This window comes from Oryzias latipes, chromosome 13, assembly GCF_053564925.1.
Source record: "Oryzias latipes strain Hd-rR chromosome 13, Olatipes_Hd-rR_3.1".
Classification (NCBI taxonomy): Eukaryota; Metazoa; Chordata; class Actinopteri; order Beloniformes; family Adrianichthyidae; genus Oryzias; species Oryzias latipes.
This window is the reverse complement of record NC_136249.1, coordinates 26,684,605-26,698,717: the sequence shown is the minus strand read 5'-3', so window position 1 is coordinate 26,698,717 and position 14,113 is coordinate 26,684,605. Positions and strand designations below refer to the sequence as shown.

The window sequence follows — 14,113 nt, the reverse complement described above, 5'->3', positions numbered from 1 at the left end:
CGAGAGGTGCAAGACACGCTTACATTTAAGATACAGCAACAGCAAAATAAAACAAATCAAACACCATTACATGTAGATAATTATTGTGATTAGAATATAATTCATCATTGAACTTTTTACATTTAACATCAAGGCTGAACATTTAAATAGACGGTGGCTTTTTGACACAGTTTGTTAGCAGGCATATATTGTCTTGCCTCTGTAAGTCACACACATTACAGTGCAAGTTACCTTTAGGATATTAAACAGCATATTATAGGCTACTCTTGATGTTATTCAAAAATGATCATCTTTACTTGTATATTTTTATTCACTTTCTTTAGATGAACAGAATGAAAACCTTGTACAGACAAAATGAGCATTCTGGACATAGCTGATGCTTGCAATAAAGAATTAGAGGACCACTAATAATAAGTGGTGACAAAAACTAAAACACAAGGGCCCAAATATGTCGTCAAAGATCTTTGTAACTCATGTGCCATATAGTTGTATCATGTTTTTTACCATCAAGTATTGCCAACTCTCATTAAAAACCTCAAGGTCTTTAACACAAGAACAAAATGCGCATATAAGACTTTTTTGTATACACAAATTCGGCGAAACCCGGAAGTAAAGTAACGCCGCCATTACTGCGGTGCTCTGCTGCTAAGGAAGTAGCTTGTTGTTGTTCCCGCATTGGCTGTTGCAGACGTTCGCTGTAAGTTTACAAGCAAGCTTGGATGCGAAAAGTTTGTCCATTTTTTTTTCTTTTCAACGATGCCGGGAAGAACATGTTGGGTTTTCGGCTGCTTTAACAGCAGTGCAAAAATACAGGCCTGGAATAAGACGGTTTGTGAAATTCACAAACCTTTGCTGCACCTAGCCTAGACTGCCCGTGTTTACGGCCTTATGGATTACACAGATTTCCTGGTCGAGCGGAGGACCAAGATGTGCGTCAAAAGTGGATGAAATACATAAACCGAGATGGCTTCACAGCAAACAAGAATACTGTGGTACGTTTGGCTTTGATTGTTCTATCTGTTAATGCCACATGTTGCACGCAGACGGTGTAAACATACGACATAACATTGTAGCTAAGATGCTAACATTATTAGCCACAGGCGAAAACACAGCTGAAGCTTTCATGTCATAGTGTTTTCAAGTGAAAATATGATTTTACAAGACTGAAGCTCTGTTTTTACTGCTTTGTATGGTCTGTAATTAAGTTACTGTAGTTTATTTCTGTGCATTGGCTTAACTGTTTGTCCTTGTTGCTTTTCTTTGGGTAAAAAAACATCTGCTAGATGATGGGTAAATGTACTCAACCAATTGTTTTTTTGATTATTCTGTGATTGGTGTTATTAAATAATTAAACTAGTATGTTAAATAGACAAATCTTCATTCTTGCAAAAAAACAAAAAATCCACAAAGTTCTTCAATTACAACAGGAGACTAAACTAGGATTAATAAATAGGATGGTAAAATGGAATTGTGCATGTGCAAAGTATTTTAGAAGTATTTACAACAACCAATGTATGTATATTTATGTTTCACTCTAAGGTGTGTGGGATACATTTTCCTGACGGACAACCCACAAGAGAAAATCCATATCCTGTGTTGTTCATGGGCTATGATTGTCGTGTAAGTAGGTCTCTTGGCAGAGCCATGTTATTGCATCACATTGTTAGTTTAAATATGCTTCATTCTCATGTTTTACTAATGCACAGCTCTTTTTTTTTTCTTTAGGTAACTCCAGCTAGACCTCCACCCAAAAAAAGATGTCTTCAGCCACTACACCTGAACTCACATTTTACATAATTGTGAAATGTTGTGTTGCAAAGTGTACATTTCTGTTCTGCACACAATGTGTGCTCTTTTGGTGGACCTATTTCTGAGTGTACAGTATGTGCTTGAGCAGTCAAAACATGATGCAAAATGGTTCCAGGAACCATAGATAATCCAATCATATCGGGTGCAGAAAAATGTCCAATAACATTGTCATCTGTATCAAATGCAGTAGAAATGACACTCATACACTTTCTAGGACAACTGTGTTGGGTTTGCATATTTTCCACTGTCTCTGGCACTACATTGTCACAAGTAGACCGGTTCCAGGCACATGCTGTGTCTGTGCAGGCCAAGCCTATGAACCCTCTTGCTGAAGCATCTTTAATTTTGTACAGCAGCCCTGCTGTATGACTACAACACTTTCCTCGGCTGGCCATGCAGTCACACGCTACTTCCAGAACTTTGCCATCTTCTCTCTGTATGGTTACTGACACATTATGGTACGAGTTCACTGCCTGTGAAAACCTCACAACACCTTTTAATGTGATGGTGTCATCTGCAATGGAGTGTAGTATTTGGCCAATCCACCCGGAGCTCATGTAATTCTGCCCTTCAATCAGTGCCCTGTAGTTTGCGTTCTGAAGCTCATCACATGCCAGGCGATTAATAAAATAATCCTGGATACCTGTAAAAACATTTATTTTACTACAACTCTATAACTGGATGTCATCAATTAATACACGCCTTAAAACATTATCTTGTCATTAAATTACCTGCATCAGTCAATTCTGGCCACTGCCTGACGTCATCTACCCAATCTTCCCTTTCCTTTAGCATTGTTTATCTACCTGTCACCTGTGATATTCGCGTGAGAGATGCTTTCACTGAAAATCCAATAGAGGGCAGCGGTAAGTCACAGTCCACAGCCACGCAGTAATGGCGATAGCCAATATGGCGGCGCCCGTAGATTTCGCGGCGGATTTGTGTATACTTTTTAATGCAAACATTGGTGTCAATGTTTGTGTGTGCACATTGTCCACCTGGTTTCCCCAACACTTTTGTTTCGAGCGACTGAAACTGGCCAAGACGCAGAATCAGTCTTGGCCAGATGACAATGGACACATGACGCAGAAAAAATTCAGCTGGCAGGCAAGTAATCCAGATAAACAAAAAATAAAACACACGGATAGTGGTTCCACTCAAAACAGACAGTGTGAGAAATGTGCCACAAACTGCATAGGAGCAGACACAGTGACATTTTATAAATATATTAAAGCATAATAAAAAAATCTAAAACATCACAAAAATCTAAGGGCAGAATCTTCACAGGAGACAGACCTGCACAATACTGATTGTGCAGGTCTGTGTCCATTAGGGGCTCACTTCTTTGCCTCAATGGCTGATAGTGCTTGATGGGCTGTGTTGGGTACATTTTTATATTACAAAGGGTGGGTCTGGCCTGAGGAAGGGCATGAGATGAGCTGCAGCAGCGGGTGTTGGGCATGTAAAAAAAACCTAAATTGAGTTGGACAATCTGCCTTTCTGATGTGCACGTGGGATCCTGAGAGAAAGAGAGTGTGTGATATTAACTAATAGTTGCAAATGCTTCCAGCAGGAAATGGCAACATTACTTTTAAACCTTCACACCGGCCTCGACACCTGAACACCCAGAACGTTTCATTCAAATTTCTCGTGTCCATGTGTTGTTACACAATGTTTTAAGTCTGTTCTCGGGCTTCACATGCAAGACGGGCACATGCAATTGGCACCAAGACATTTATAATAGAGCCGTAAAAGAAAAAGCCTGAAGCATGTTCCCATTTGCAGCGCTTTGATATTTCGCACTAAGCCTCTTCCACCTGTGGGTGGTGGACATGCCAGTGAGCAGTAAAAAAACAATTGAAAAAGAAGCCCCTCCCTGCCGCTTACGGCTTACTGCTTGTCTTGTGTGAAAGCTTTTCACCACTAAAAGGATGTTCATGAAACCCCGCATAGCACGTCCTCGAACGTGCCACACGTGCTTGATGTATTCTGTCCCTCTTGTCTTTTTTCCCATTTAAAGAACCCTCATTCCGAATCTGCTCTCAGATGGCTGCTTATGTAAGCAGAGAACAGATGTATTAGCATGAGTACTGCTAGTGTCACAATTTGGATCTTTTTTGTCTCATGGCATATAATTTTTGAATAAGGTTTAAAATTTATGTCGTAATTTTTTTAAAATCTGTGTTTTTTAAGGGAATACAACCTGATAACTGATGGCGAACAACAGCTCGGCGACCAGTGGTGGATTTTCTGTGAAAATGATCAGTAACCAGGTCATTATTGTTCAAGGGTTAATAGGAGTTTTTCTAAGCATTAATCTTTTTCTTATTTCAACTTTTTTTAGGAAGGAGGTTTTTTACACAACCGTACGCTATGTCCTGTTTGCAGTGACTCTGCTCTCTGACTGTCTTTTTTTAATAATTACAAATTCTCTGCTTGTATCAACTTATTTTGGTTTAACCATACACATTTGGTTGTGCTTTATATTGTATTTTATTTTAGCTGTGTACACATTTGTCACACCTCTCACCCTCACAGCTATGACACTGGAGCGCTATGTGGCCATATGCATGCCCTTGCGACATGCAGAGCTGTGCACCATGAGAGGTGCTCTGAAGCTCATCCTCATTATTCACGGCTTAGGCGCCCTTCCCTGCACTGTTACACTCTACATTTTCTTTGCCATAGTGTCTCCTACCTTCTACTCCCAAAACAGAGTTTGTTCTGTGGAGACGTTTATTTTGTCCAGTTGGCAGGGTGATGTAAGATCAGCCATAAGTCAGTTTTACTTCTTGATTATGTGCTCAGTCATTGTGTTTTCCTATGTTCAGATAATGAAAGCAGCCAAAGCTGCATCAGGAGAAAATAAAAAGTCAACATGGAGAGGTCTCAGAACTGTGATTCTTCATGGCTTCCAGCTGCTGCTCTGTCTTATCCAGCTGTGGTGTCCCTTCATAGAGGCTGCAGTGTTCAAAATTAATTTGCTCTTGTACAATAATGTGAGGTTCTTCAACTATATAATGTTTTTTCTTGCTCCTAGATGTTTGAGTCCTCTCATTTATGGCCTTAGAGATCAATCATTTTTTAGAGCACTGAAACTTTATGCTCTTTGTGGATTGTATAAAAAATAACATCACAATACAAACAACATGTTTCTGATCATATTTTTTGTAAAATAGTATTTTATGACAAAATGTAATTTTTATGCAGCAGTAATTTTATATTGTCCCAGAATACAATATTTATGAAAGGGGCAATTTTGACAGCTTCGACTAGTAACTAAGTATACCTAATACACAGCCATTTACTATAGCATTATAGATTGATGTTGCATTGTTTAATCCACAAGTAGCCTGACAGTTTGATCAAGTTTTGTTCCTTTAAAGGCAAATAGTTTAACCCTTGTGCTATCCTAGGCACTTTAACATTGGGACTGGGGTCATCTAGACCCCACTAGACAGTGCACTGAAGCTTTTTTCTTCAATGATATGTGATTTTCACTGGTGTCCATGGATTACATGAAATCCTCTTCACCTTTATCCACCTTTGTCATGGTAGGGATAATGTGTCAATGTAAGGATCGGGTCATCTGGACCCCATAGGATAGCCCAAGGGATAAGATGTTTCAAAACCTCAACTTAGCACCAGACATCTTTTAAACAAAGCCGAACATTTCCATTCCAAAAGAATACTAAAGATTCTCTGTGACAGTAAATGCAATAAAATAAGTGTGCTAAGAGCTGATAATGTTTTCTGAGAATTTAAAAATGTAGTGCAGAGAAATGAGTTTTCAAACCAGAGTTCAGTCAAAAGCTACAAATTAAAAAATAAAATACACAAGGTATATAAACTGAAAACTGCTAAATTTAAATATTACAGTTTAAATATTGAACGAAAGGCTAACTTAATTATGATTTAAAAAATACTGAAAACCAAAAAGAAATAAACAATGACAAAAATCAGCAAATAGAATGACAAAGTGGCAACTAAGGATGAATAAAAGGATTCGAATTTACAGAATTTATATATATATATCATCTTGAACTATTTATTAATACAACACTTTCTAGTAAATAAAATAAACATTTGGAGACAGAACACAATTGAATCACAAAAACCTTTTTTTAATAAAAAAAGCTTGTACGACAATATTATTGGCAATTTACAAATTAAAAGTAGAAAAGTACTAAAACAAAATGAATACAATCTTACAGTCATAACAGTGTTAGAAATGTTTCATAAACGTATTGTAGGTATCTCAGTATATCAACTGGACGTTTTTAAACTTTTGTTAAATAATGCTCAAAAAGTGTGAACACAGAAGCCAAAGCTAAGGGATGTAAAAAAGAATCTTTTTCTTAAATTTTTCTTTTTTCTAAAGACAAACTAGAAAAACCATTTTTCCATTCTCGAATTCCATTCTCAATGACAAGGCAGAACACAGGACTGGACTCAGATGCAGAGCTTAAGAAGGTTTTAATTCTTGGACACAAGAGAAGAGCTAGCTTTGACAGGTGATAGCACATGACAAACAGGCACAGGACAAAGGGAAACACAGGCTATAAATGCATGAGGAGGGGAAGCACAGGTGGGAATAATCAGGGATGATTTTTTTTTTTTTTTTAAATAACTTTATTGAACAAATGCAAGTATACAACATGAAGAACAATCAATGCAGTATACAACATACAATCAACATACAACACAAACAATGTTAAACAGCCAGGGGAGTCGATTCAGTAAATATTTGCAGAGAGTTACAAATTTCAATAGTTCTGAGAGCTTTTTTGTTGGAGGAAAAGGATATTGATTTTATGTAAAAAGTTACATCTTTAATGAATTGTGGGAAGTATGGTGTTTTATTAGTAAATTTACATTTATGTATGTAGAATTTTGCCAGAAGAATTAATAAATTTATTATAAAAAATACCTTTTGTTTTTTGGGGGTCCTGAAAAAACAAAGTAATACATTTTCCCATTTCAGGGAGAAATCTTTGAAGACATGAATAATGATGAATCTACTGAACTCCTTCCAAAATCTCTGTGTGGACAAACAGTGCCAGAAAAGATGAGTTACTGTTTCTGGGTGATCTCCACAGAAAGTACAATCAGTATTAATATCTTTTTTAAATGTTATCATATAATGTTTGGCAGGGTAAATTTTATGGAGAATTTTAAAGGATACTTCCTTTACCTTATTTATTATTAAATACTTATGAGGGATCGTCCAGACTGCTTTCCAGTTGATATCTGGAACAAATTGATTCCAATAATTTAAAATATACGGGGGAGAGGTATAAATCTTTTGAAATAATCTGCGTATTTTTATATTAGTAGTACGCCCATAAGAGAAGCATATTTTTCCTACCGGTGACTCATCCGCGTTGGATATTGTATTTTCGTTAGGTATCAAATTATCAGTGTTCTTAAATAACATTACTATTCCTGAGGGGATAGCCTTCTGCACCATTGAAAACTCTTGTAAAGTAATAGGTAAATTATACTTTGATAGGAATTCGTTATAGTTTAACAGCTGCCCCTCCTTATTAAATAGTTGAGCCACCAGTAGGATCCCATTCTGGATCCAGGTCTCTAAATAGAGCGATGTATTTTTGTATAAAATATCTCTGTTGTTCCAGATGATGTACTTGTGTGGAGAAAAATTATGTTTGTAAATAAGGTTCCATGCTAAGAGAACCTGCTTATGGAAGGATGAGAGTTTTGTGGGGAGTTTCTCAACATTATAGTGACAATTTAAAATAAATTTAAAGCCTCCAAAACGGGAGAAAATCTGAAATGGTATGATGTTCCAGATAGAGGTGGGGTTCTTCAAAAAAAATTTGGCCCAATTAATTTTAAAAGTATTATTGAGAGAGTTAAAGTCTAGAAAGTTAAGTCCACCTGCTTCATAGTCATTCATGAAGACAGATTTTCTTATGTAATGTGTTCGATTTTTCCAGATAAAATTAAGAAGTGTGCGATCAATTTCTTTACAGATGTTGTTGTCAAGGTGTAAGCAGATGGCAACATAAGTTAGACGGGAGATTCCTTCTGCTTTGGTTAGCAGTACTCTACCTCTTAAGGATAAGTCCCTTTGTAGCCATTGATTAAGCTTCTTTTTGGTTTTCTGTATGATTGGAGTAAAGTTAGATGAACATCTTTGTTTTTGATTTTTATTAATTAGAATACCCAAGTACTTAATTTCTTGTTTAACAGGGATCGAGCAGATAACATCAACTGAGCAGTCTTTAATAGCTAGTAATTCACATTTGTTTAAGTTTAATGTTAAACCAGAAGTTTGAGAAAAAATATTAATTACGTCTAAGATTAGAGGAATCTGGCTTGAGTTTTTTAAAAAGAGTGTAGTGTCATCAGCCAATTGGCTAATGATAAGCTCTTTGCCAGCTATGGTAATGCCCTGCACATTACTAGAACAAATGTGGTTTGTTAGGATTTGAGTGCAGAGAAGAAACAGATATGGTGAGATTGGGCAACCTTGGCGAATGCCTCGTTTTAGGTCAAATCTAGGGGTGGAGCCATGTCTCATTTTTATAGAGCTGTTACCATTCGAATATAAAGTTCTAACAGCATTACAGAAAAAATCACCAAAGCCGAATAATTTTAATGAGTTGAAAATAAATTGGTGTTCGATTGTGTCGAATGCTTTATAAAAGTCTAGGAAAAGAATAAAGCTGTCATCAGGCACCAAATCAGAGTAATCAAGTAGATCTAGGACCAATCTGATATTATTAGAGATATGCCTATTTTTCATGAAACCTGACTGCGTTTCATCGATGATTAACTGTAAAACTTTTTTGATTCTATGAGCAAATAATAAAGCCATAATTTTATAATCACAATTAAGCAAGCAGATGGGTCTCCAGTTTTCAATTAAGAGTATGTCTTTATTTGGTTTTGGAATGAGAGTTATTAGACCTTGAGAAAGTGTCGGAGGGAGAGCATTTTTTTCTATACTTTCTAGAAAAGTTTGTTGTAGGAACGGAGCTAAATTATTAGAGAATGCCTGGTAAAATTCTGCAGATAAACCATCTGTGCCGGGAGATTTGTTGGACTTCAGCGCGAGAATGGAATTAAGTACTTCCTCCAGAGTTAGAGGGCTGTCGCACTGACTCCTGTCCTCCTCGACAATAGTTCGGAGGTTTTGAATATTGTTAAAAAATAAGGAGGAAATGTCCTCATTGTATCTTGAGCTGTATAGATTAGAATAGAAATTAGCACAAAATTTTGAAAGATGTATCGGATTCTTGGAAATATTGCCATTGATACTTAAGCGGTTAATAAAGTTGTTTGTTGATCTGTTTTTTTCCAGTCTAAAGAAGTAGGCAGAGTTTTGCTCTCCCTCCTCCAGCCATTTTTTCCTGGATCGAACAAAGGCACCTTCAGCTTTGTGTTGATATATTTAGTCTAATTTGTTTTGAAGGTCAATTAAAGTTAATTTATCCTCCTCCTCAACCTCTTCTGGTCTTTTTTGATAATAAGACATAATTTTGCTTACCACTTCTTCCTCTTCAGCTTTTCTTAATTTGGCATTTTGAATTCCATATTTTCTTAAGAATTTACAAGTTTCAAATTTGAAAAGTTCCCAATTGGTGCAAAAAGATTTTTCTTTATTAGCCTTATTCCAATAAAAATTAATCAATTCTGTAATTTCAATTTTGACTGCTTCATGCCTCAGTAAAGAATTATTTAGCTTCCAGTAATTGAATTTCCGAGTAGTACTGTCAGGAGTAATAATTTGGATATTAATATAAATAGCTCTATGATCCGTCAGAGGGGTTGGCAAAATATTCACAGTGATGTTATCTTTATTTATACAGCTTGAAACAAGCCAGAAATCAATGCGAGATTGTTTGGAACCGGTTTTATTACTCCAGGTGAAACGTTTGTCATTGGGAAATTTCTCTCTCCAAACATCCACAATATCGAACTTATTCATAAATCTTTTGAGATTGGTGCTATATGAAGTTTCCCGTCTTGGAGGCCATCTATCAAGTGTATTATTGATAGCAATATTAAAGTCCCCCCCAACAAAAAGTATGGAGTCTGGGTATCTGGATAACCATAAGCTTATTTTTTCTTCTAAGGAGTCCAGTAGTTTGTCGTTGTCACTTTTATTGTTGTAACCATATATATTAACAATGATAAAATTGTAAATATCATTTTTAACTGCCATACAGATGTAGTGGCCAAGAGTGTCACAATCAGAGTCTAATATGTAACCAGAAAAGTTGTTCTTAAGTGTGGTGACACCAGATGAACGTTCAGAACCATGAGATAACTAAATATCGTTGCCCCATTGTGATTTCCAAAAATTTGCATCAGTAGATGTGGAATGACTCTCTTGCAAAAAACAGAAATTTGTTTTAAATTGTTTAAGAAATAAAAATAGAGCTTTGCGCTTGCATGTTTGCCTTAGTCCCCTGGCATTGAGAGAAACGAGTGAAAAAGACACGTTTAATGAACTGATCTAACAAAGAAAGAATAGATTTACAGAAGAGAAGGGGACCGAGCACTGCACGATTCTTACAAAAATAAAGTAATAATCCTGACTAACTAAATAAAGATAGAATAACATCCAACCTGTTTTGGTTTAGAAAAAAAAAAAAAAATTAAAAAAAAGTGCAGCCAAAATAAGAAGAGGGCTATAATTTTTTCTTTCTCTTTTTTTTTTTTTTTTTTTTTTTTTCTTTCTTCTTCTAAGAAATTAAGGTTTAAAATAAGGTTATGGCCCTATTCAGAAAATGATGTATGGACAGTAAACATCAACCAATTTGTAATTAAGAAATGGTGTTAATAGTCTCACCGAAGCAGTCAGCTTTTAAATGTAGGATGAGCGTTTCTATGAAGGAGGGAGCACTTCTGTTCCATTGATGAAGCCACGGGCTCCAACGAAGTATGCCGACTTCCCCTCCTTGCGTGCTTTGTCTATTAATGGCCACAATTTGGCACGACGACTTCTGTCTTCCTGGGATAAATCTTCAGCGAATTTCAAGTGATTCTCTCGCAGGTAAGAGGATGTTTTGGCTGCTTTCCAGACAACATCCCTGGAGACACGTGAGGTGAACTGTATGATGATGCCTCTCGGATTGGCGTTGCCTTGCTTCCTGGGTCCCAGTCGATGCACGGTGTCGATGACGTCAGGTAGCTTCTGTTTCTGTTCAGGTAAAACCGATTGGCAAATTTCTATCACCTTTCTTCGTGTGTCTTCTTTCTCAGTTTCCATGGCACCGTGTAGTTTGAGGTTCCATCTTCTGGAGTATCTTTCCAGATTAGACAGTCTCAGCTGGTGGTTATCCAGTTGGTCTTCGCCTCTTTTTACTTTTCTTTCAAGGTCATTCACTTTTTCCTTTACATCTTTCATTTCAGCATGCATAAAGTCAATCGATTTTTTGAGGCCTTCAATCTTCAGAGCATTTTCTTTCACCATACTTGAATTCTCTTTCACCATGATTTCCAGACTGTCCGATCTTCTGTTTATCAATGCTGAAAGATGGGATATGATCTCGTTTGAAGTGGGTGGATCGTTGCTGCCGGAGTCGTACATCACTTTTTTTTACGCTGGAGATTTGAGAGGTGTAGCAGGGAGGGATGGAAAGTCATCCATATCTTCAACATTTGGAGCCACTGATGACTGGGATGAGGCGTAGTTGTGGCAGTTGTCCACAAGTATGTTGCCTGAGGTAGCGGTAGCTTCGACAGCCTCTCCAGATGCTAGCTTGGATTTTGATATATCTAAACCTCTCTTTGCACCTTTTGAATTCGGCATTCTGCTTCTTATTTCTTAGAGGTCAATGTATTCTTGTTTATAAAGAGATTTGTTGGTGTTTTAAAGAATAAAGTCAGGGTTTTACCGTATTTCAAAAACTTTTTGTGCAGAACTCGGTAAAGAGCGTCTACTCACTCCGCCATCTTGGTCGCCCCCTCCTAATCAGGGATGATGAGGCAGACTCAGGTGTGGGGAACAGACAAAGCAGGAAGGGGAAGGTCTGGAACTAAAGGTAGGTTAGACTTTCAAAATAAAACAGGAAACCCCACACGAGACAACAGGAAGTTTGACGAGACATGACACTCAATTTGCAATTGATAAAATTTTCAAAGATTTACTCTTTTTCAGATTGCTACAGGACCAAATTAGCAGAAGCATATCCTAACTTAGAAAAATCTTCGGGTGATACATCTTTTTTTTTTTTTTTTTTTTTTTTTTTTAACTTGTCCTGTCCAACAGCTGGGCAGACAGATGAGAGCTGAGGGCCTCTTGTGTTGGACAGATTTTACTTTAACAAGAGGGGTTATTAATCTTCAGACAAACCAAAGGTATGTCTGGATAAACCCCTTTTGTAATTGAGGCCAAACTTTATTAATTTCAATCATGTCTGAAAATCTTTGGTGTTGGACCGGACGGAAAAGGAAAGAGGGGAAGAAGAGAGAGGGACGATAGAGAGAGGGGGGGTAGGGGGTGATAATAGGAGGGGAAGGGGGATAAGACCATGAAGCAGCATAAAGCAACAAGTTTACTGGTTGTTAATCATTATGGTAACGTTCAAATGTAGTACAATAAGGGCGGAGCCTGTCCACACACACACTCAAATGTTATAAACACACCTGCTAGCTGCAAAAAATGTCCACCTGTCGACATATATACAAAACAGATAGTGTTCACACGCATACTTATGCCTTAAAACCAACTAGTGTGAAATATTTCAGTCATTCAGTCATGCAAACTGTAAGTGCAAAGGTGAGCTAACACCTGTGCTCAGGTGAGTGTTTATGTTCTTCTAAAATGGATGGTGGAACGTGGAAAGAAGGAGGGAGAGTGCCCAGCCATCCCCACCCCAAGACCCCCACCGCAGCAGCAGCGGCAGCCGGAATCCCCCCAACGCCACACGGGAACCGGCAGGGAACAACCGCCGCCCGGGCGACCAAGCCCGCCACCCAGGCCAGGGCCAGCAGGACCGCCGCAAGGCCCCCAGAGCCAGAGAGCAGGGAAGCACGGAGGGAGAGAGAGCGCCGCCCCAGCCCAACCAGGAGAGCAGCCCCCCCGCCGCGCCGGGAGAACCCAACGCAGGGCCCCACCGGAGACGGACGCCCACAGCCCCAGACGAGCACCCCACCACCACCCAGGAGTTCCGGGCATCCCCCCGCCCCAACCCCAGGTACGAGCCAGGACCCCCCAAGGGAGACCCGCTCCGCGCTCCAGGCAGCCATCCGCCCGGCCCGCGGCTGGTCCAGGGAGGAGCGGGGCAGGGGCCCGCCGCCCCCGCCCAAGAGGGGGGGAACCCCGGGGAAAAAAAAGAGGGCCCACAAGGGGTGTTGTAAATATGGCCCGACCAGGCTCGGCCACAGTTGGAAATATGGCGGGGCCCAGCGCCCAGGAGCAAGGACCAGAACCCACCCCCCAGGGACACGAACACTCCCGGCTCAGATGTAATGTGAACCCCCCCGCCGCGCGGAGAGAGCACCGCCGGGCCCAGGAAGCCGGCACCCCGGGGACACGGCCGCCGTTGCAAAGGGGCCCGTACCCCCCACCAGGGAAGAGGCAGGGGACAGATGGTCCTAGGTCCCACCTTCCTTGCAAAATGTGTGTGCGTGTATGTGTGTTTGAGAGGGTGTGTGTGTGCATGTGTGTGTGTTTATGTTGGAATGTATATATTGAGGGGGGAGGGGTGTGTGTGCTAAGGGGGGTGCAGTTAAAATTGGCGGGTAGGGCACTGAGGGGACATCTCCTGATTACTCACAGTGACGTCCCCTCACCCTCCCCACCAAGGGACCCTAAATGTCTAAGGTGTGGTTAAAATTGGCGGGTAGGGTGCCAGGAGGACATCCGCTGCTTGCTGGCAGTGATGTCCAAGCACCCCCCCTACCAAGGGCCCTACATGTCTAAGGTGCAAATAAAACCGAAAGAGGGGGGGCCCACTCCATACGGCAACCATGGGAGGGGGGCCACTGCCTAGTAAACCCCCCCCCCCAAGGCTCATCGCAGGCTAAGCCCCCCACCCCCTCACCCTATTATGAGGTTATATGAGGAAGGGGGTAAGTTGGGGACAGCTGGTAGACTGTCCCCCGGTGGTCAGACAGCTGCCCCCCCCCCAGCAAGGGGGCCAGGCCCACCCAGCCCAGGGGCCCCACCCCCGGAGGCGCCGACACCCCAGGCCCAGCACCACCCCCCCCCACACAGAGAGAGAGGAGCCAGAAAGCGTCGGCCCCCCCCAGGAGCAAGCCCAGGCCCCCACCCCCAAACGCCGGCCCTGGAAGAGCTCTGGTCAGGCCTCGACGGGACCGAGGC

General features: G+C 40.2%; 1 long non-coding RNA gene and 1 pseudogene across 1 annotated transcript; both read left to right on the top strand.

Annotated features, from left to right (window-relative positions):
• Window positions 1–861: 861 nt before the first annotated feature.
• LOC105355396 (uncharacterized) lies at window positions 862–1,836 on the top strand. Its single transcript, XR_909820.4, has 3 exons — window positions 862–992; window positions 1,540–1,620; window positions 1,726–1,836. It is a non-coding gene; the product is annotated as an uncharacterized LOC105355396 (long non-coding RNA).
• A 2,186-nt stretch (window positions 1,837–4,022) lies between these two features.
• Window positions 4,023–4,940, top strand: LOC101159032 (odorant receptor 131-2 pseudogene; annotated as a pseudogene).
• The last annotated feature ends 9,173 nt before the right edge of the window (window positions 4,941–14,113 follow it).